The sequence below is a fragment of the Gossypium hirsutum genome, chromosome A13, assembly GCF_007990345.1.
Source record: "Gossypium hirsutum isolate 1008001.06 chromosome A13, Gossypium_hirsutum_v2.1, whole genome shotgun sequence".
NCBI classification, from domain to species: domain Eukaryota; kingdom Viridiplantae; phylum Streptophyta; class Magnoliopsida; order Malvales; family Malvaceae; genus Gossypium; species Gossypium hirsutum.
In genome coordinates this window covers 83,416,537-83,439,582 of record NC_053436.1, presented here as the reverse complement: position 1 = coordinate 83,439,582, position 23,046 = coordinate 83,416,537, and the positions used below count along the sequence as shown (strand labels likewise).

Below are 23,046 nucleotides of genomic sequence, written 5' to 3'. Positions count from 1 at the left end.
TAAAAATTTACCTACGATCACTTCTGTGATCATTGTAACATTCAAGATTCGGTTTAAACTTCTAGGCCGAGTTTAGGGTGTTATACGCACAGTCATGTGTTTTACACGACCTACCACACAGTCGTGTGGCGTCAACAGGCCCCAATTTTTACTTTTGTTGTTCGCTATTTTTCGGGTTTCTTGTTACACGCTTGACGATTTCCTTATGCGGATTCAACGTGAGTAGTCCCAGAACCTACATTGATGATTAACATAACCAATTTTAATGACGATTCGTGAACAAAACTAATAACGACCCCAATCAAACCAAATAACCCTTTATAACACTACCACACACACTTACCGATGAACGAGCATCCATTATGCAAATTCTCAATTGTTGAAGGGTCGTCCACTGCCTCTTGTAGTACTCCTAACAAGTAATAGAATTTATACAATGTCATTAATCTGATGTAACACGATACAACAACCAACACCTCTAGAAAAACAAACGCATAACAAACTGAACTTAAACACTTACCCTTGGATTTATATTCAAGAATCACACCACTGCTTCAAAAATTAATAGCCCAACGTTTAAAGAATTTCCCCCAAGCAAAATTAAAAGAACAGACGAAAAAGATGAAATCAAGAAAATTAAATTTTGGAATTGGGGGGTTTTGCGGCGTGGCTTAGGAAAAATTATAAAGGGAATGTGGTTTTTTTTCTTTTTAGTTTTGTAGCTAAAATAAAATGGAACTAAATTTAAAAAAAAGGATGGATAAGTACAAAATAATTTCAATACTTAATTTATTTATTTCAAAACTAACCCAAAAGACATAATCATTCAAAATTAACCACTTGATTTATTATTATTATATTTTCTTAACAAACTCATTTAAAAATAAACTTCAAATTTGTTTCGACAACAAAGAATATTTTATTTTAAATCAGATAAGCTTAGAAACAAAATGATTGAATTGAGACTCGAACCCATGATCCTTGCACATGACTAGAGCCTCTAACCACTGAAACAACACGCTAACGACAAAACCTAACCACCATAACCATTAAAACCTTGGGGTGTTACATTTACCTACCTGGTGCATTTTTTTATTGTATTTTTTTTAGATTGTATAAACTTTTATTTCAGGTTTTATTAGATTCCTACCATCTAACAAAAGTTAATAAGTTTTCTAATTCTAGTTTTGTTTCTTAATAGAAAAATAAAGACTCCCATCAATTCAATCAATGAACAATCTGATGCTTTGGTTCAAATGCAATCTTCGATCCAAAACTTAATGTTGTTGATGGTAGTTGCTATAAGCCATAGCGAGAAACTCGCAAATTTCTCGAGACAAAATTTCAAGACTTGGCAACAGAAAATGTTATTTTATTTGACCATGTTGAACTTGGCCAAATTTTTGAAAGATGACCCTCCTACTGTTAAAGAGGGCGAGGTAGATAAAGTTACCACTTTCACTGCTGTTGAAGCTTTGAAACATTTTGATTTCCTATATGGAAACTACATCCTGAATGGATTCTCAGACGCACTATACAAAGTGTATAGTGTTAAGAAAACAGCTAAGGAATTATGGACATCATTGGACCATAAATACAAAGTCAAAGATGCTGGAACTAAAAAAATTTTAGTTGCTAAATTCTTGAAATTTGTAATTATTGATTCTAAAATAGTTTTGAATCAAGTTCAGGAACTTCAACTGATCATTCACAGAATTCTTGTTGAAGGGATGATGATAAGTGAATCCTTTGAAGTGGAAGTCATTATTGAGAAGCTGCCTCTTGCTCTGAATGACATCAAGAATTACCTAATGCACAAAAGAAAGGAAATGTTAGTAGAAGATTTAACTATCAGACTTCAGATTGAAGAAGACAATAGAGGTACAGAAAAATGGCTCAACAAAGCAACAATTGACAATGTTGCTAGGGCAAACTTCGTAGAACTTAAGAAAGACTTCATGAAGGGAAATGATAAACGCCAAATTATAAATATCTATACCCCAAATACTTAGCATATTTATGGATGTTTATTACTAGATTTGTGGATTTTGGTGCTCTTAATCTGGTTATTTCATGTTTTGTACTCAGGAGAGCACCAAGAGTCGAAAGGAGCAAAAAACAAGCTAAAAAGGGACAAAATAGACCAAATCGAGAAGATGACACAGCCTAAGCCTTACCACACGGGCATCTCACATGTCCGTGGCCTTCGGGGGTGTCAACCAAGGTTTTCATGATTCACACAACCTGGCCATTGAGCCCACACGGCCGTGTGTAATTTAACGGATCGAACACGGCTGGTAATCACGTCACACGACCGTGGCACAAGGGCGTGTCCCTTTTTCAAAGAGTTGTATTTTACACGGAAAAGGGTACTTAGGGAGGAAGAAAGCCAATCCAAAGCCTATATAAACACCCTAAGTGTAACTTAGAAGGGGGTCGCTCTTTCCAGAACTTTTCTGGAATACAGAACCACATGCCAAGAATTACTTGAAGGAAGCCAAACGATCCATCTCAAAAGTCAGAGCTACTCCAAGACTGAAGATCTCTCTCAGAATTCCTTTAGGGGTTTTAGAGTTTTTTTATGTTTTGTTATTTTCATACTCTTGAGAGGTACTCTTATTTTATTATGAACTAAACCCCTTAGATACCTAAAGGGGATAAAACCTATGATGGATCTTGTTATTATTATCTGAACTGTATGATAAATACTTGATTTGTTCTTAATTATGTGTTCTTAATGCTTGAGTTAATATTCCGGGTATTAATTCATGATTTGATGTACTTATGCAGAGGGGGAATAGACCTTGCCTAATAGTAGATTTGGCATAATTAAGTGGAGTTGATCGAATGCCTAAAAATAGGGTTACGAGATTTTTCCGGATTAGGGTGAAACCTAATAAGGGGATCCATAGATCAAGTTAATGCAACCCTAGAGTGTTAATTAGAGAAAGTCTCGGTTATTCAATCTAGGGATTAGACGTTATTAGTCTTGAATAGGGATAATAAGTTAACCTAGGGATCTCAACGGAACAAGTCAAGTGAATAAATCCTCCGGTTCAGAGTCAGATAACAAGTGAAATCTAGGTAGTGTCCTCCCTGGGTGTCGTCTTTATCAATTGCTTCTCTTCAAGTCTTTTTCCAAATTTTCTCTTTGCTTTAATTAAATTAGTTAATTAGTTTAATAAACAAACCCTTTTATTTCTAGGTTAGAAAATAAAAAGAGAGTTATTACTAGTACTTTTGGTTCCCTTGGGTACAATATCCCGGTCTTGCCATTACTATACTATTGTTCAATAGGTGCGCTTGTCTTTTCGTCGTGATAATAGTTAGTCTAGGTTTGATCTTCATTATAAATATTTATTACTTGTTACGAATCACGCGATCAAGTGTTTGGAGCCGTTGCCGGGGAATTGAAATATTAGGAACACTAAATTTTTATTACTTTAGCAATTTATTTTTCTTGCAATTTTATTTTATTATTTATTAATTTACTTTTTCTCTCTCTTGGCAAGTTTTTAAAGTTTATGACTAGAAGAAACCCATCAGAACCAATACTTTTTTACGAAGAAATCGATCGTACAATTTGAAAAAATCAAAGAGAAATAAGGCGTAGTTTACGATACACAGAGAACGAGCGAGAAGACGATACTCAAACCCCAACCAACGAGATGGATGAAAACCAAGGCAATTAGCTACCTCCTGCAATTGCGGCTAATCAAAATCCTGCTCCACGTACTATGTATGATTATGCTAAACCTTCTTTAACAGGAACTGAATCTAGCATAGTTAGACCTACTGTAGCTGCAAATACTTTTGAATTAAAACCTAACACTATTTAGATGATACATTAGTTTGTTCAGTTTGATGGTTTGCAGGATGAAGATCCCAACGCTCACTTAGCAAATTTCCTGGAATTTTGCGATACATTTAGAATCAATTGCGTTCCTGATGATGCCATTCCTCTTCGGTTATTTCCCTTTTCACTAAAAAACAAAGCTAAACAGTGGTTGAACTCGTTACCACGAGGGTCTATCACTACTTGGGAACAAATGACCGAGAATTTTTTACTAAAATATTTTTCGCCGGCTAAAACGGCTAAATTGCGTAATGATATCTCTTCCTTTTGTGCAGATGGATTTAGAAACACTTTACGATGCATGGGAGAGATACAAGGACTTACTGAGAAGGTGCCCTCACCATGGGTTTCCACTTTGGCTTCAAGTACAAACATTCCACAATGGTCTGAATCCCTCGACTCGGCAAATGGTTGACGCAGCTGCTGGCGGAACCATCAACAACAAAACACCTGATGAGGCTTATGAATTCATTGAAGAAATGTCACTGAATAACTATAAGTGGCAAGTTATAAGGACTAAGCCAACAAAAACAGCTGGTGTTTATAACGTCGACTCAGTTACTATGCTGTCAAATCAGGTAGAACTTCTCAATAAAAAGATTGATAGTTTTCTTGGTTCTACGCAGGTACATCCAGTAATGAGGTGTGACTCAAGCGAGGGAGGTGTGCATACAGAATATCAATCCTTCAATCCCACAACCGAAGAGGAACAAGTCAACTATATGGATAACAATAACTTTAGATCTGAAAATAACCCATACAGTAATACTTATAATGCAGGTTGGAGGAACCACCCCAATTTCTCCTGGGGTGGTCAAGGGAATCAAAAACCACAAAATCCTCAGGGTTTTCAATAGCCACCCTATCAACAAGAGAAGAAACCAAACCTTGAAGAGATGCTTTCTAAATTCATCTCGGTGTCAAAAACCTATTTCTAAAATACCGAGACAGCACTTAAGAATCAACAAGCATGAATCCAAGGACTCGAAACTCAGATAGGCCAGCTGTCCAAACTAATCTCTAAATGACCACAACGTAGCCTACCAAGTAATACTGAACCCAATCCAAGGGAACACCTCAATGCAATTAGTGACCAAGATAAGGAAGGATTCATTACACTTGAGCCAGAATTACAACAAGACAATGCGATGAACAAAGGACAAGAAGAGGTAAACAATAATGATCTCAAACAGGTAAGTACAAATCATGAACCTCGTGTGCCATATCCTAAAGCGATGACGAAAGACAGAACAGAAGAAAAATTCGGTAAGTTTGTCAAACTCTTAAAGAAATTATATATTAACTTACCCTTTATTGAAGTTCTTTCGCAGATGCCCAACTCAGCAAAATTCTTAAAGGAACTTCTGAACAATAGACGCTACATCACATGTGGAACTCAATGCAGTCTGCTCGGCTATTCTAAAGAATGAGCTACCTAACAAATTGAAAGATCCAGGGAGTTTTACAATTCCTTGCTTAATTGGTAGTCTATCTGTGAATAATGCTTTAGCTTATCTAGGGGCAAGTATAAATGTTATGCAATATAAAATGTTTAAACGACTAGGTCTCGGTAAACCCAAACAGACTAGGATGAGCATACAATTGGCTGACAAAACAGTTAGATTTCTTCAGGGTATTATTGAAGACGTTCTCGTTAAAATTGATAAATTTATTTACCCAGTAGACTTTGTTGTCTTAGATATGGATGAGGATAACGAGGTACCTCTAATTTTAGGACGACCATTTTTAGCAACTGCCAGAACCATTATTAATGTAGGCACAAGAGAGTTAACACTTCGTGCTGGTGACGACGCAGTAACACTCCAAGCACGCAACTCAGTCAAAACCTCTAATACTCAAGATAATGCTATAAAAACTGTCGATGATAAAGCTAATATTCAATTGTCCTTGCAGGAACTTCCTCTAACAAAGACAATAGAGACAGTGCACTACTATCATGAAGAGAACAAAGACGTCCATGAAAAACGAAGACTACAGATAGAGGAGCTAGACGAATGGCGAGAACACAAATTGAGAACACATGATAAACCGAAACTACGCAAAAACAAGCCCAATACCTCTTCTAATCAACTTCAGGTCGGCGATACAGTCTTACTAGATGCCGTTGATCCTCACATTGTCACAACCACACCAAATGAGGAAATCGCTCATACGGTACTTAGTATTTTTCCATTCGGTACAGTGGAGGTGAGTCATCCCAAGTTCGGCACTTTTAAGGTAAACAACACCCGTTTAAAACCTTATTTTAAAATTGATAACAGGAATGAGGAGTATGAACTCCTCGAACCACCATGATCATTCAATGTAGAGGTAAGTCAAGCTTAGACTATAAATAAGCGCTTCTTGAGAGGCAACCCGAGCACTAACATATTTTGATTTCATTATTTTTATTTTCTCACACTTCGAGTCAATTAACTTAATTTTTAAATTACAAAGTTTTCCAGCACACACGGTCAGGCACACGGGTGTGCCTAAAGCCGTGGCCAAACAGGGGAAGCGACACGGCCGTGTGATACGGTCGTGTTGAAGTAGGACATGATTTCCCCAAAACACGGGGTGTGCTAAATCCCCACGACTGTGCAACATGACCGTGGGTGAACCTGATAGGAACACACAGGCGTGGGAATAAAAGCCCACGAGCATGCCAGGGACAAGGCTCGATTCTGTTTCTTCGACACAGGCTTGCGACACGCCCGTGCCATTCAGCCGTGTACAACAATACACAAGTGTGCTACCATAACACATGGGCGTGGGAGAACCGAACAAAGCTAGGCACAGCCATGCGACATGGCCGTGTGCCACACACGCCCAAGACACACGGGCGTGGGACAGTAGTCGGGCACAACCTAAATTGAAAAATTCGAAAAACATGGGCTCACCCTTAAAGTACATGGGCGTGGCCCTAGGTTTTGTGACCCTCTCCTTTATAAACAAACCACTATTCATCTTCTTCCCCCTTTCAAAACTCTAGCCGAAAACTCCTCTTCCCCACTCCCTAATCCTTATTTTGGCCACCATTCCCAAGATTCTCACTTCCCTAACCCTCAAACCACCTTGAAATCCATTCCCCTTGTATTAATCCCCACTTTCCCCTTTCTATACCCTTCATTTTTCCCACCACACGGCTTCCTCTCTGCATCACACGCCCGTGCCCGTCGTCACACGCCCGTGCGCCGCCATACAGCAACCTTTGGTTCACTTTCTCAACTTTATTTTTCCAATTTGTATTGCTACATTATTATTCTACATGTTTTACATAGATATTGTACTATTTTTCTTTAAACAAGTTAGGAATTTGATTTAGAATTTTCTAAATTTGAATTTTTTTAAGCCATTAAATAGCATATACTAGTTTTAGGCCTCTTGCTTAACTACTGATGTATCTTGGATTCTATCAATGCTAATATATTTTTAGGTACATTATGTCGTCATCAAGAGGAAAGAAGGCCGCGGTCCCACCCTTAAAGAGATGTAGGGGACTGAGTTCTTCCTCGGTGTGTGCTACAGCCGAAGTTCGACACCCGTTCCTTTAGTTTCTGCAAGCTTCACAGGAGGAGCTATTTCAGATATTACGCGCACGATCCATCACCACAGTTTACTGCATCGACTGGGCTGCCTTAGAGCAAGTCTAGCTCGCTGATGCCATCCGCGCCCTCCTGTCCATAGACCCATGGGAATGGTTCTTCGCTATTATTGAGCCCACTTATTTAGAGCTAACTTTAGAATTATGCTCTACTTTTCATTTACAGGTGGTGATGATGAACAATGATGACCCAGGCACCATTCACTTCCGATTAGGTGGTCTAGTTCGTGCAATGAGTGTCCCAGAGTTTTGAAGTTGCTCTGGGACTTTACACCGATGAGTTTATGGAGGAGGAGGACATGAATGCACTACCACGCAATATCCACATCTCCCCCTCCTTGTGCTGGAAGGCTTTGGCACCACTCTCTCCCACCTACGACCCCAGCTGCTCGAAGGCCTCACCTCTCCCCTCTTCACTACGATATGTCCATTCCATATTGGCACTCACCTTGATCGGGAGGAGAGAGAGCACCAGCATCATCAACACCCACGACGCCTACTATTTATGGTGCATGGCGAATGCACATGTGATCCACTTAGTATACTTTATTGCTTCCGCCATTCGCCATCAAACTGAGCGGTATAGGAAGGGAGTGATCTCCATCGGCCCCTACGTGACGCGCCTTGCCGGACACTTTGGCCTCCTCAACACCGCGGCCCAGTCATCAGTGCTTACCCTGATAGGTCAGATGTCCCCATAGGGCATCACGATTATGTTACACATGAGGATTACCGAGCGCAAACGTGGGACCGATCCTCCTCAGTACCGTCTCTCGCATGCCATTGACGAGGAGGATCTTGAGGACATCCCTGATGATGTTCCCCCACAGCATGATGAGCCTTCCACCATGCCACCTAGGGAACGACTAGTTCATGCAGCTGCTTCATTGGCACATCTTTTCGATCGACTCGCCCACTTCGAGCGGTATTGCACTATGCAGTTCGAGATAATTCACGAGGGAGATCGGTGACAGGACCGACAGATGGACGATATGTAGGCCATGATGCAGCAGCTATGCCAACACTTCCACATCGCCACTCCAGCACCACCACCTGAGGGCCCCACCGACGAGGATCATTGAATCCTCCTATTTATTTATTTATTTCATTTTTATTTTTCTTTTGATTTTTATTTTCATTTCAATTTTATTATTTTATTTTGAAAGACATATCTATATTAGTAAATTTGACTTTTTCCATTTTCTGGTATTTCTAACAAGTAATTCCACTACGCTCTCTTCCACACCAACTCTTAATAAGCTCTTCATGATTCTACAGACTTCCAAGCAAAGCTGCTAGGAATATTTTACGAATTGAGGAAACAAACGGGAAACAATACTTCACGAGTGCCATGTTCAACGACCCAATTTCTTCATCTAGCCAAGAACAATGGCAGCCACCACTTTCCCCAAACACTCCATCCTCAGAATCAAGCTCCACATCCATATAACAGGGAGTTTCACCTCCTTTCCTCTTATGATTTTCTTTATTTTGAATAATATATCTTTGTACATTGAGGGCAATGTACATCTTAAGTGTGGAGGGGGTGAACATGAAACCTAACTTTTTGCATTATTCTCAAATCCTTGAAGTTGGTCTTGTGCTTAAGTGATTTTCTCATAATCTTGATCGAATAAATTTTGATTGATCTATAATTATTGTTGGTATGTCATGAATTAGAGCATGGAAATTATGCATGATTATTTGATTATAGGACATTAGTGAATCGAGCATGATAAGTTGATATTTTGAGAACTAAAATTTTTTTTAGATTATTTTCCTAAATTAAGGTACTATCTTGAAATCTTAAGTATAGAGGAATGACATCAAAAACCCAAATTTTTGATGAGATTTTTGAGCCTTTTGAGCATATAGCTTTCTTTCTTGCTCACTTCTTTTGTGGTTTGAGTGTGTCAACATTGAACTATTATTCTAGAACTTGCTTCGATTATACATAACGAGATCACACGTATGATTTGATATACTGAGATGATAAAGGCACTTATGATTTAACCCATTTACTCCATAAAAAGCCTTCCCACATAATTAAATCCTTAGTGAAACCCTTTGAGCCTACTAACCCTTTTTCATTGATTAACCCTCATCATTAACCCATTAACCCATTATTGTTGAAATCCTCCTACTGAATTTTACCCTTTTTATTGAGATTGAATTTAATATTGTTACCTCGCTATGTTCACCATTTTTTGTTACTGAATCATGAAGTATGATTTCTATATTGTATCGACTTGATTTGTTCTTAAAAAAAATAAAAAATCCTAGTATTATATTGTAATTCTCAGCAAGCTAAAGTTTTCATGAACTCATGTAAAATAGTTCTAGATATTTGTTTGTGGTTCAGTAATTAAGTTTTTGATAGTGGGGTAATATATTGAAAATATCTCGACTCTAACCTTTGTCTCTTAGCTTGTATCCATACCTGTAACCTAAACCCCATTACTACCATGCAAAGACCTTTTGATTAGTGTATTATATCATTTACAAGTGGTGGAGATTTGATTTTCATGCAAGCCTATGGTAATAACTTTTCATGTTAGACAATCGAGTGCTTAATCTTGAACCTTAAACACTTTGAGTGATTTGAGTGAATCTTTAGTAAGGATGTCGTCTCTTGTATATTTTGGACTAAAGTTAATTACTTAAAGGAAGGAGATTACCTATGATTTTATTATCAAATTATTTGATTTAGATTGTTTGAGGCTTTTAGTGCCCCTATAGTTAAATTTTCACTGTATGCTTTTTCGAGGAATAATTTGTAACATTATCAGTAATGCTTATACGATTGAAAGGAATAAATTCTAGCAGTAAATGAGAATTTTGCTTGAGGACAAGCAAATGCGTAAGTGTGGGAGTATTTGGTAAACGCCAAATTATACATATTTATACCCCAAATGCTTAGCATATTTATGGATGTTTATTACTAGGTTTGTGGATTTTGGTGCTCTTAATTCGGTTATTCCATGTTTTGTACTCAGGAGAGCACCAAGAGTCGAAAGGAGCCAAAAATGAGCTAAAAAGGGACAAAACGGACCAAATTGAGAAGATGACATAGCCTAACCTTGCCACACGGGCATCTGACACGCCCATGGCCTTCGGGGGTGTCGTCCAAGGTTTTCATGATTCACACGGCTTGACCATTGAGCCCACATGGTCATGTGCAATTTAACGGATCGAACACAGCCTGGAAATCACGTCACATGGCTATGGCACAAGGGCGTGTCCCTTTTTCAAAGAGTTGTATTTTACACGGAAAATGGTACTTAGGGAGGAAGAAAGCCAATCCAAAGCCTATATAAACACCTTAAGTGTAACCTAGAAGGGGCCACTCTTTCCAGAACTTTTCTGGAATATAAAACCACATGCCGGGAATTACTTGAAGGAAGCCAGACGATCCATCTCAAAAGTCGGAGCTACTCCAAGACTGAAGCTCTCTCTCAGAATTCCTTCAGAGGTTTTAGAGTTTTCTTTATGTTTTGGTATTTTCATACTCTTGAGATGTACTCTTATTTTAATATGAACTAAACCCCTTAGATACCTAAGGGGGATAAAACCTATGATGGATCTTGTTATTATTATCTGAACTGTATGATAAATACTTGATTTGTTCTTAATTATGTGTTCTTAATGCTTGAGTTAATATTCCATGTATTAATTCATGATTTGATGTGCTTATGCAGAGGACGAATAGACCCTGCCTAAGAGTAGATTTGGCATAATTAATTGGAGTTGATCGAATGCCTAGAAATAGGGTTACGAGATTTTGCCAGATTAGGGTAAAACCTAATAAGGAGATCCATAGATCGAGTTAATGCAACCCTAGAGTGTTAATTAGAGAAAAGTCTCGGTTATTCAATCTAGGGATTAGACGTTATTAGTCTTGAATAGGGATAATAACTTAACTTAGGGATCTCTACGGAACAAGTCAAATGAATAAATCGTCCGGTTTAGAGTCAGATAACAAGTGAAATCTAGGTAGTGTCCTCCTTGGGTGTCGTCTTTATCAATTGCTTCTCTTCAAGTCTTTTTCCAAATTTTCTCTTTGCTTTAGTTAAATTAGTTAATTAGTTTAAATAATTAGTTTAATAAACAAACCCTTTTATTTCTAGGTTAGATAATAAAAAGAGAGTTATTACTAGTACTTTTGGTTCCCTTGGGTACGATATCCCAGTCTTGCTATTACTATCCTATTGTTCGATAGGTGCGCTTGCCTTTTTGTCGTGATAATAGTTAGTCTAGGTTTGATCTTCATTATAAATATTTATTATTTGTTATGAATCACGCGATCAGGAAAACAACCGCAGGATGGGTCTAAACTGTATCCAAAAGGTGATGTTTCCAATAAGCAAAAATTTCAAGGAAAATGCTTCAATTGCAACAAGATGGGGCACAAGTCATCCTACTGTAGGATACCCAAGAAAATTAGAGCTAACGAGGCCGATGTTGTGGAAGAAATTTCTAAGGAAGTGTCTAACATGGACTATGTGCCTAAAATACGCAAGAACTATGAATAAGAATGTTCTTTCTAAAGGGGGAATGTTTGTGGGAAGGGATATGTATTAAACTAAATGCAAACTCTGTAAAAGTAAAACTATGAATAATAATGTTGCTTCTTTTTGTGTTTATATGCTTAAGCCATTTAATTTATGGCATAGTAGGCTTGGACTTGTTAATTATGATACTTTATGTACATTAATTAACTTAGAGCACATTCTTTCGTTTCACAATAATTATAATTATAAATGTGAAACATGTGTTGAGACAAAATTAACAAGGTCAAAAACCACTAGATCTAATAAATAGCAATACTTGTAAAGCTTGTTCAGACAAGAGAAAGGAATAAATAATTTTATTACCTTCATTGCTACGTATATTTGCTTAAGAGCAAAGGCGGAGCTATAGAGAATAAATCTATAAGCAAGAAGTTGAAAAACCAACTTAATAAAAAGATTAAGTGATCGTGGTGGTGGATATGTTGAATCATTTGAATACTATACACAACATGACATTATTAATGAAGTAACACAACCATACTTTCCTCAAATAGAGTAGTCGAGCAGGAAAATCAGACTCTAAAGGAAAAGATGAACGTACTGCTAAAAAGCTCTAAGTTATCATAGGAAATGTGGGGGGAGAGCGTTTTTATGATTTAATTACCTTTTAAATAAGGTGCCCCACAAGAAAAAGGGACAAGACACCATATGATTTATGGAAAGGCAGAAAACCATCCTACAACCACTTGAAAAAGTAGGGGTGTCTTGCTAACTTAACATATAATGATAAGTCAAGACATATGCATTGTCGACACAATATCGTTAAACAACTAATCTCAAACAAAGTTATCTCGATTGATTTTTTAAAATCAAAAGATAACATTACAGATCCACTAACTAAATGCATAAATGATATCATGTTGATAAAACATTGAAAGGAATGAGATTAAAGCCCATGAAAATAAAAGGCACTATGTGAAGGAAAATCCTACCTAGTTGACTGGAGATCCCAATATCTAAGTTCAAAGGGACAACCTAATTGTATAGACCTTGTGAGGTCACTGTGGGGGTACTTATCCTAAGTTCGTTCCTATGATGTAAATAGTAACTAAAAATGAGATAGGTTAAGCAATGCTTTTAATGACCATTATGTGTTTCAGTGAGCTGAATAACATAAGTCACCTATGTGAGAGTAAAGTGGGGTCTCTTCAAGAAGACTATTGGGGCATAGTTCTCTCAAACCATTGCAGAACCATGAGATGTTCACAGCTATATGAACATACCCATGAGAACTAAAACCTTTCCAGTGAGGTAGTTATGTGAGGTACATCATCATTTACACAAAAGGCAAAACAGTTTAAGGACATCACGTCTACTGGTCAGCTAGTAAAGTAAATATACTTTCAGAAGGGAAGGTTCAAGGGTGGATACCTACCTATCCTATACAACTACCGATCGTAGGTTCTATCACCACATCGAGTCAATGTTTTTTTGATAAACTATCAATTTTCATTCATGTGGGGAATTGTTGGAAAAATGGCATATTATGGGAAATTTGAGGTATATTCTCAGTAGGTAAAGGTGGAGAGTTAAATCATAAAATTATGGTTTCATATACTACTCCAAGAGACCTTTAAAACGGTATATCATATGCTCAAAATGGTTGAGTGATGAATGAGAAATTGATGCTCAAATTAAGCTACTTGGAAACATTTGTTGAGGAAAAGTAAAAGCTTAGATCCCACATTGGTTAAATACCAAGTGTGAGATGTGTATATTTATGGGAGCCCTCTTGAAGGGTGATTGAATGACTAAGGTTGGAACCCTACCTTGCGCTCAGGCGGGGGGTGCAAGTTCAAACTTGACGGGTTGGAGCGCACCCACATGACGTGGGCGACGCGAAATGTTTGAACTGATCGGGTTCAAAATAGGCCTGTGAATATTTTAGCCCAACACGAAACTATTTTTCTTTACTAGACATTATCTATTTATATAAGGACATTTATCTTATTTTATTTTATTTTGTGGATATTTCCAAAATTCTGTTATACTAAATTCCTATAAAAGGCTATGAATATGAAGAATTTCTCCACACTGATATCCTCTCACACTGAACTTATTTTGCTATCAAATTCTTCTTTTCCTCTCCATATTTTCTAACATTCCAATGATAGAAAAAGGCAATATTTGTTCGTTGATTGCTGCAGAGGTGCTACTGCTTTGATCATTGTGTTGTTGTATCCTGGGAGACATTCGACCAACATTCTCCAAGTACCATAAGAGCGGTCGAACCTGCCTTAAGGAAACTTTGTTAAGCAAGCCTCAACGTTTAGTAGATTCTCTATTCTTATTTTTGATTTCAACTTTTGTTACGGTTTTTATTGATTTACATATTTGACAACTTAATTATAAATTATTCTATTTATATTATACATTACATATAAATATGTGTTTATTTATATTTAAATATTTTATTCACTAATTTGTTTTGTCCAACACATTGTGCATAGTCCACGTTGCCTGTAACAGTCGAGAAATTACGTTTGCATTGACTCGACCACGTTTTGATTCAACATGGCTACATTTCAGGGCTTTGTTAGGCTCTTATAACAACACCTGGAAAGAAGAGAAAATGCAAGAGCGACTCCCAAACTTTTGTAATGGATAAGAAATAAATAGAATAAAAACTTTTGTTCCATTCTCCTTTAGCTGCCTAGTTCTACCAACTATGCTAGGGTGACATGTAAGCATATGAGAGATATTATGCTCCTCTTACCATACCGGTTATATAACTTTGCTATTTGATCTAGTAAGATGTTAAATTTTATGGGTTTATGGGAATATCATTTAGTTTGTATAGGTTTATGTGTGTAGAAATGTAGTAAGACTTAAGTTATGATGGATAGCCTATAAGTATTAAGTTCATGGCATTAAGTTTTTCTTTTTCTTAGTAGAAACTAAAGAAAAACAACTTATTTAAACTTATAACATCCTGACTGCTTCAACTACTTCTTAAATAAATCAAAATATTTTTTTACTAAAGTTTTGAATACTTTCTCAAATATAATAAAATATTGAGTTGAACTTGTATTTTTTAAAATTAAGATAACATATATTTAATAAGATATCAATTTTAGAAGTTACGAGAATGCTAAAACTTCCATCAACCATAATTGATTATTGAATTTCTTTTCAAACTTTAACGTAAACCCAAAATTATTTTTTTTAAAAAGAAACTTAAATTTTTTATTTTAAAATATGATTTTATAGGTGTCTAGAAAAAGATCAATGATGACTCCCTCTTTCATGAAAACCCCATGTTCTTTAAAAATCAAAATTATCATATATAAATTCAAACTTGTATGCTATAAATTATTTTTACCTACTCAAAGAGGTTTAAACTTTATTTTCAAGTTCCTCAAAAATTGTTCCTTTTATGTCTGGCATGTTTCTATAGAATTTCTCAAACGATTTTCATGAATTATTAAAATAAAAATAAAATTGATGTAGTAGGAAGAATAGAACCTTAATTTTGTGCATCCATATAGAAATTTATTAAAAGCAAATAAGCCTAGTGGCTATTAAATGTAGGTACTTTCTCCTTTTGCCTAAAATTTGGTGTCTTAAATCTTCTTTTCAACCTAGTGTTAGAGACCAAGTCTACCCAGCATGTATAAGGACAATATGCTCGTGTTAGGGTGTGCTTAAACTAGTGTTAAAGACTTGTCTGATAGGGTACAATGCTGATGAAGAGATTGGATGGTGAATATTAGCAATCAAAACGCCCCAAAATTTGTGTTTTTGTTTTTGTAAATTTATGACAACTGTGTATCTGCTTCAGTGGTTAAATGTACTGGGTGTGTGCGAGAGGTCCCAAGTTTAAGCCTTAGCTTGGGAAAATTTTGGTATTTTTCTGAATAAAGCCTTAACTTTGCTCAATAGGCTTATGTTTAATTAGGGATAATAACACAACAGAATGGGCCTGCTCGTCTGGTGGTTAAGATGTGTGTTGGTGTGCTGGAGGTTTGGAGTTCGAATCCCGGCATGGGCAAGGGAGTTTATTTTTGCTCATTGATTGAGAGAGAGGGAGAGTTTCGGTCAAACAGGGTTCTTGAGTAGTGGATGTGTAGTGGGAAGTGGGGGAGGAAATTAAGGGATTGTAGATTAAGGGGGCTATCAGGAAAATCTGGCATTTTCTTTTGCAGAGTTTATTTTCAAAAAATTTTGTTTTGTCCCAAATTCCTTATCTCCCTGACGATTTCTCTTCTCTTTTGCCGAATTGCTATAACTTCATTCCCCTTCCCCTCCTCTTTCGTTTTCTATTTTGTATCGGTACCTTTACTTTACTCAATCAGGGAAACGCATTCAATCGGTAAGTGCTCGTTATTGTTATTTAGGGTTTCGTAATTGAGTTGTTAAGGAGATTGACCTTTCGATTTTTGGGGTAGGTGAAGAACCAGAGTTGGCTGGTGCTGCTGCAGAGGGTTGATTGTTAACAATTTCGGGTTGTTGTTGGTAAGTGTTCCGATGGGTTATTGCTTGTAGACCTCATTTGGGTTACGTTTAAGTGTCGATTTAAGTATTAATTGAGTGATATTCTGGATGAATTTAGGTATTGGGGAGGTCGGGGTTGTGAGAGCATCGAAAAGAGACCAGGTGTGTACCCGAAAACACAAAAAATGAGAAACAAGAAAAGCCAAAAATGGGTCTGTCGACGCTACACGACCGTTCCGTAGGCCGTGTGCAAGGGTTTGATCCACAACACGACTGTGTGATCAACGAGCCAGGCCGTGTAGGACGTGTACTCGTGACACAGCCGTGTGATGGCTGGGTAAGGCCATGTGTGACACACGGGCTCGACTAATTGGGCCGTATGGGCCACACGGGCATGTGAGCCCACACTGGTGAATCACACGAGCATTCGAGATTTTGGCCAGGCCGTGTGGACCCAAGGTCAATTTGGGCCGTGTAGGCCACACAGGCAGGCCACAAGGGCGTGTAAGCCCATTTTTCTGAAATGATCTATAAGGTTGCACGGGTCACCCAAGTCGACTGTGACCTATCGTAGGGTCGGTAAGCATTACTTAAACCCCTATTCTGTGATCTGACTATGTGATGTATGTATTCAGCATGTACTTTTAGCATGTGTTTTTGACCGATTGTATGATCTGTTAAATTGTATTTTAACATGCCACATTTGTATGATGCATTGCATCAGGGTGGGGCTAATGATATCTTGAAGGAAGTGTCTGGAAGGCTTTAAGCCTGTTACCTGGCAGCTCAGCTACACTATTCTACTTATGTGTCGCAATTCGGTACTGTTTGGTGTGTAGGGATGGGCGGGTTGATTATATCCCCACATGGTGTATAGGGCTGGACGAAGATTGTGTGTAGAGGATGGTAGGTAGGATTCTGATATTCTGATCTGCATTCTGTATCTGAGTGGGCTAAGGCCCTAATTTATATTTGATTCTGTATTTGAGAGGGCTAAGGCCCACATTGATTCTATAACGGGCTCAGGGTGAAACTATATATACATGATTGATTTCAGATATTATGCTGTGTGCACGTATTTTGTGGGGATTACACACTGAGTTTGCAAAAACTCACCCTTTTTATGTATGATCTGTTCAAGTAATCCCAACATTAAATGGATCGGAGAAGTAGGGGACTCAACGTTGACCACTGCTTTTGCCTCATAAAAAAATTACTGTTTTTTGCTTAATAAGGTTTTAATTTTTATTTGGGAAATTTTGATGTAATCATGGCCATTACGGGTTTTTGTTTAAATTTGAGATAACACTTTATTTTCCAATTTTATCACTACAAATACAAGACATTTTCTTGAAATTAAAGTTTTCCTAAAATGAACGGTTTTCTAAAATAAAAAGTTCACAAGTTTTTGCTAAAAAGATCACGTTTTGAACCGTATAACGACATGCGTTTTCCTAAGTTAATTAAAGACTAATAAAATGGAAGGGTTTTCACTTGATGAGTTAGACTACAAATTCCATTCCATGTCATATCGCCAGATTCGACCGTAACGTCTAGGCCGAGTTTCGGGTGTTACATTTAGTGGTATCAAAGCCTGGTTGCAAAACTCGACTGTGGATTTGGGTTTTAAATATTGGTTTTAAAGAAATGATTTGTAAATAAATTGAAATATTTTTTGAAATAAGTATGTGGTACACTGGGTCTCCAGCGTCGATCCTGTAAGTTCTCTAAAACTCTATTTAAAATTGTTTGAAAATATGATTAGAATATTCTGAAACTACTTTAAGTAGTGTACCATACTGAAAACACTCTAGGAAGTGTAAACTGAAACCAGTAGCAAGACTACGATTCGCGATAACAGACTCTAAACTTCTGATACTGTACTGCATAAAATATCTATTAATAAACACTGAAAGCACACGTGGTACTCATGAACGGGGTACTACAGGCCGTGGTAGGGGCCATAGAGGGCTCGATCTGAGTCCTTGGCATTTGTTACTGTTTCGAATTTGGATACTAGTGAGATGCCGGTATCACCTACGATAGAGATTGGGTTTAGGTCTCATGATCATGCGGCTGGGGACGACGCACTGTCTCAAGTCATGCTACAAATTTTGGAGAGGGTCATTGACCCAATACTGGTTCTGGGGGCTGAGGGTCGATTACGAAATGACTCCGGTCCAATGGCGCTGAGTTATTCAGGGGTGTCGCTAGAGTCACCCCTAACGTGGCAGAATATTGGATGGAGGCCACGGAAAGAATTATGGATGACCTGGATTTCACTGCCGAGTAGAAGCTTAAGAGGGTTGTTTCTCTGCTGCGTGATAAGGCATACCAGTGGTGGCTCATGATTAAGGAGTGCGCTCAGCCCGACCGATTGACCTGGGATTATTTTAAGACTTCATTCTAGGGTAAGTATGTGAGAGCCAGCTACATTGATGCTAGGAGGCATGAGTTCCTTAATCTCACCCAGGGAGACCGATCAGTGGCTGAATATGAGGTCGAATTCCTGAGACTGGGCCGTTATGCGTGAGGCATGGTAGCGACTGAATATGAGAGATGTGTTCGTTTTGAGGACGGTCTTAGGGATAACCTAAGGGTGCTGATAGCTTCGCAGAGGGAGCATGAGTTTGCCATGTTGGTCGAGAAGGTCAAGATTACTGAGGAGGTTAAGCGTGCTAAGTTCCAGAACAAAGAGAAATGAAAGAATAAGAGGGAATTTGAGCCCTCGAGTGCTGCGATGAGACCTAAGAGAAAGGCCAGATCTAATGGGCCAGTGAGAGTGGGGCCTCCTGCTACACCTTCTGGGGTCTTACCTTGTGGACATTGTGGTAGACACCATCCAGCCGAGTGTTGGAGGATTACTAGGGATGTCTGAGATGTGGATCTATAGAGCATCGTGTGAGAGATTGTCCATTGAGAAGTGATCAGATGCAAGCTCCAGTTACTAGGACTGCACAACCGCCGAGAGTAGTTCAGTAGCCATCTAGGGGCTGAGGTCAGGCCAGGGGTGGTAATGGCTTGGGTAAGGACAGAGAGCACTAGGTTGAGGTGTTGGATCGACTGAGGTGAGACAGCCTGCTTTGGTCTATGTTGCTTGTCGTCGTGAGGACAAAGATGCTCTGGACGTCATTATGGGTATGTTTTTAATCTTTAATGTACCTTAGTTTGCACTGATAGACATAGGCTGTACATACTCATACGTAGCTAGTACTATGTCTGAAACATTGAGCATTCCGGTTGAGAGTACTTCTAGCCAGGTGACTGTTGTGAGTCCATTGAGACAGTTCAACCAAGTAAGTAAATTGTTTAGAGACGTTCCATTAGAGGTCCAAGGGACAATATTTCGGGCTGATCTGATAGAGCTTCTGTTTGGGGAGTTTGATTTGATATTGGGGATGGATTGATTGGTAAAGCACCAAGTAAGTTTAGATTGTATGAGAAAAAGGGTTGTGTTGAGAACCGAAGAGGATATTGAGGTAGTTATAATTGGGGAATGTCGTGACTACTTGACTAATGTGATCTCAGCTTTGGTAGCGGAAAAGTTGGTTCAGAAAGGGTGTGAGGCATTCTTGGCCTACGTTAGTATTTCTAATTCTGGGGACTCTTCGGTTAAGGACATCAGAATAGTGAGGGATTTTCCAAATATGCTTCCTGAGGAGTTACCAGGGTTACCTCTGAGCCGTAATGTAGAGTTTGAGATTGAGTTGTTTCCTTGCACAGCTCCGGTGTCTATCGCCCCTTACCAAATGGCATCGAAAGAGCTGATAGAACTTAAGGCTTAGATTCAGGAGCTATTAGACCGTGGGTTTATTCATCCTATGGTGTCTTGATGGGGAGCACATGTTCTATTTGTAAAGAAGAAAGATGGGATGATGAGGATGTGCGTCGATTATCGATAGCTGAATAAGCTAACGATTAAGAACAAGTACCCACTTCTGAGGATAGACGACTTATTCGACCAGTTTAGATGGGCTTTTATGTTTTCTAAGATTGATCTATGTTTGGCTTACCATCAGTTGAGAGTCAAGGAGGCCGATGTGCATAAGACGACATTTAGGACTCGATATGGACATTACGAGTTCCTAGTTATGCCCTTTGGTTTGACTAATGCACTGACTACATTTATGGATATAATGAACTGAGTATTTCAGCCCTACCTAGATCAGTTTTTGGTGGTGTTTATTGACGACATTTTGGTGTATTCTATGATAGAGGATGAGCACGATGAGCATCTCAGAGTGGTTCTATAGATTCTGCGTGAGAAACAGTTGTATGTGAAGTTCAGCAAGTGTGAGTTCTGGCTTCGGGAAGTGACATTTCTAGGACATGTAGCTTCTGCTGAGGGGATACGAGTTGATCCTCGTAAGATTGGGTTGTGTTGGGTTGGAAATAGCTGAAGAATGTGTCTAAGATCCGCTGCTTTCTGGGGCTGGCAGGATACTATCGACGTTTCGTAGAAGGGTTCTCTTTTATAGCAGCTCTGATGACTAAGCTATTTCGTAAGGGAGTTTCTTTCGTTTAGACTGATGCTCAGTAAGAGAGCTTTGATAAGCTCAAGACGGTTTTAACTCACGCTCTTGTTCTGATATAGCCTGAGCCCAGTAAAAACTTCGTAGTATATAGTGATGCGTCGCATGTGAGTCTAGGTTGTGTTCTGATGTAAGAAGGAAAGGTAGTTGCTTATGCGTCTCGGCAGCTCAAGACTCATAAGGCTAACTATCCAATGCACAATATGGAGTTGGCAGCGGTTGTCTTCGCTTTAAAAATCTAGAGGCACTATTTGTACGGTTAGAAGTGTACTATATACACTGATCACAAGAGCCTCAAATATCTCCTCACCTAGAAGGAGTTGAATCTTAGGCAGTATAGATGGGTTGAACTACTTAAAGACTATGACTGCAATATCGAGTATCATCCTGGTAAAGCCAATGTGGTGGTCTATGCGTTGAGCCGTAGGGCTGTGGCTGATCTGAGGGCGATGTTTGCTCGCCTCAGGTTATTTGATGATGGTAGTTTATTGGCTGAGCTACAGGTTAAACCGACTTGGATAGATTAGATTAAGGTTAAACAGTTGGAGCATGAGTGTTTCGGTCTTCGTTTTAGACAAATTGAGTGTGGTAACACTATGAATTTTGCGTTGAACAGTGATGGGATACTATGTTTCTGTGGTCAAATTTGTGTACCAAACGATGAGGATTTGAGACAATCGATTTTGAGAAAAGAGTATAGTAACCCTTATGCTATGCATCCTGGTGAAAATAAAATGTACCGAGATCTCCGAGAGTTATATTGCTGGTCAGGGTTGAAGTGTGAGGTCACTGATTTTGTTTCTCACTGTTTGACTTGTCAGTAAGTTAAGGCTGAGCATCAGTTACCTTCGGGTTTGCTACAGCCGGTTAAGATACCAATGTGGAAATGGGAGCGAGTAACAATAGACTTCGTTAGTGGGTTGCCTCTAACACCCACTAAGAAGGATTCTGTATGGGTCATTGTGGATCAATTGATCAAGTCTGCTCACTTCACTCCGGTCAGGATGGACTTCTCTCTACAGAAATTGGCTAAGCTCTACATATCAGAAATAGTGAAACTTCACGGGGTACCCGTGTCAATCATCTCTGATATGGATCCACGTTTCACATCTTGATTCTGGAAGAAGCTTTATGAGGCTCTGGGTTTAAGGTTGGATTTCAGTACTGCTTTCCATCCTAAGACAGATGGTCAATCTGAGAGGGTGATTCAAATATTGGAGGATATGTTGAGGAGCTGTGCGATTGACTTTCGAGGAAGTTGAGAGGAGTATTTTCCATTGGCAGAGTTCGCTTACAATAATAGTTACCAATCTAGTATACAAATGGCACCTTATGAGGAACTTTATGGTCGTAAGTGTCGCACTCCTTTATGCTGGACTGAGTTGGGCGAGCGACGTGTTCTAGGTCCTGAGTTGGTCTCTGAGACAGAGGATAAGGTTAGGTTGATTCGAGATCGACTGAAAGCGGCATCGGACAGGCAAAAATCTTATATAGATCTAAAGAGGTGCAAGATAGAGTATTTTGTGGGGGATTTCGTGTTTGTAAAGGTCTCGCCATGGAAGAACATTCTAAGGTTCGGTCGTAAGGGCAAGCTGAGCCCTAGATTTATTGGGTTGTACCATATTCTAAAGTGAGTGGGACCAGTTGCTTATTAGTTGGTACTACCTCCAGAGTTAGACTGTATCCACGATGTGTTTCATGTCTCGATGTTGAAGAGCTACCATCTGATCCCACACATATTCTTCCTGTAGAGGAGATTGAGGTTCGACCAGATCTGACCTTCGAGGAGGAGCCAGTTCAGATTCTAGATCGCAACGTTAAAGTTCTGAGGAGGAAATCCATTCCTTTAGTAAAGGTCTTGTGGCGGAATCATAGCACTGAGGAGGCTACATGAGAGCCTGAGGATGCAATACGCCAGCAGTATCCTCATCTATTCTGATCAAGAAAATTTTGAATCCGAAATTTCCTTTTAGGGGGTAGAGTTGTAACGCCCCAAAATTTATGTTTTTGTTTTTGTGAATTTATGACAACTGTGTATCTGCTTCAGTT

The 23,046-nt window shown here is 38.6% G+C and overlaps 1 non-coding gene across 1 annotated transcript; it reads right to left on the bottom strand.

Moving 5' to 3' along the window:
• Positions 1-4,097: 4,097 nt before the first annotated feature.
• LOC121212790 (small nucleolar RNA R71) lies at positions 4,098-4,205 on the bottom strand. The gene has a single exon (XR_005908164.1). It is a non-coding gene; the product is annotated as a small nucleolar RNA R71 (small nucleolar RNA).
• Between the last annotated feature and the right edge of the window lie 18,841 nt (positions 4,206-23,046).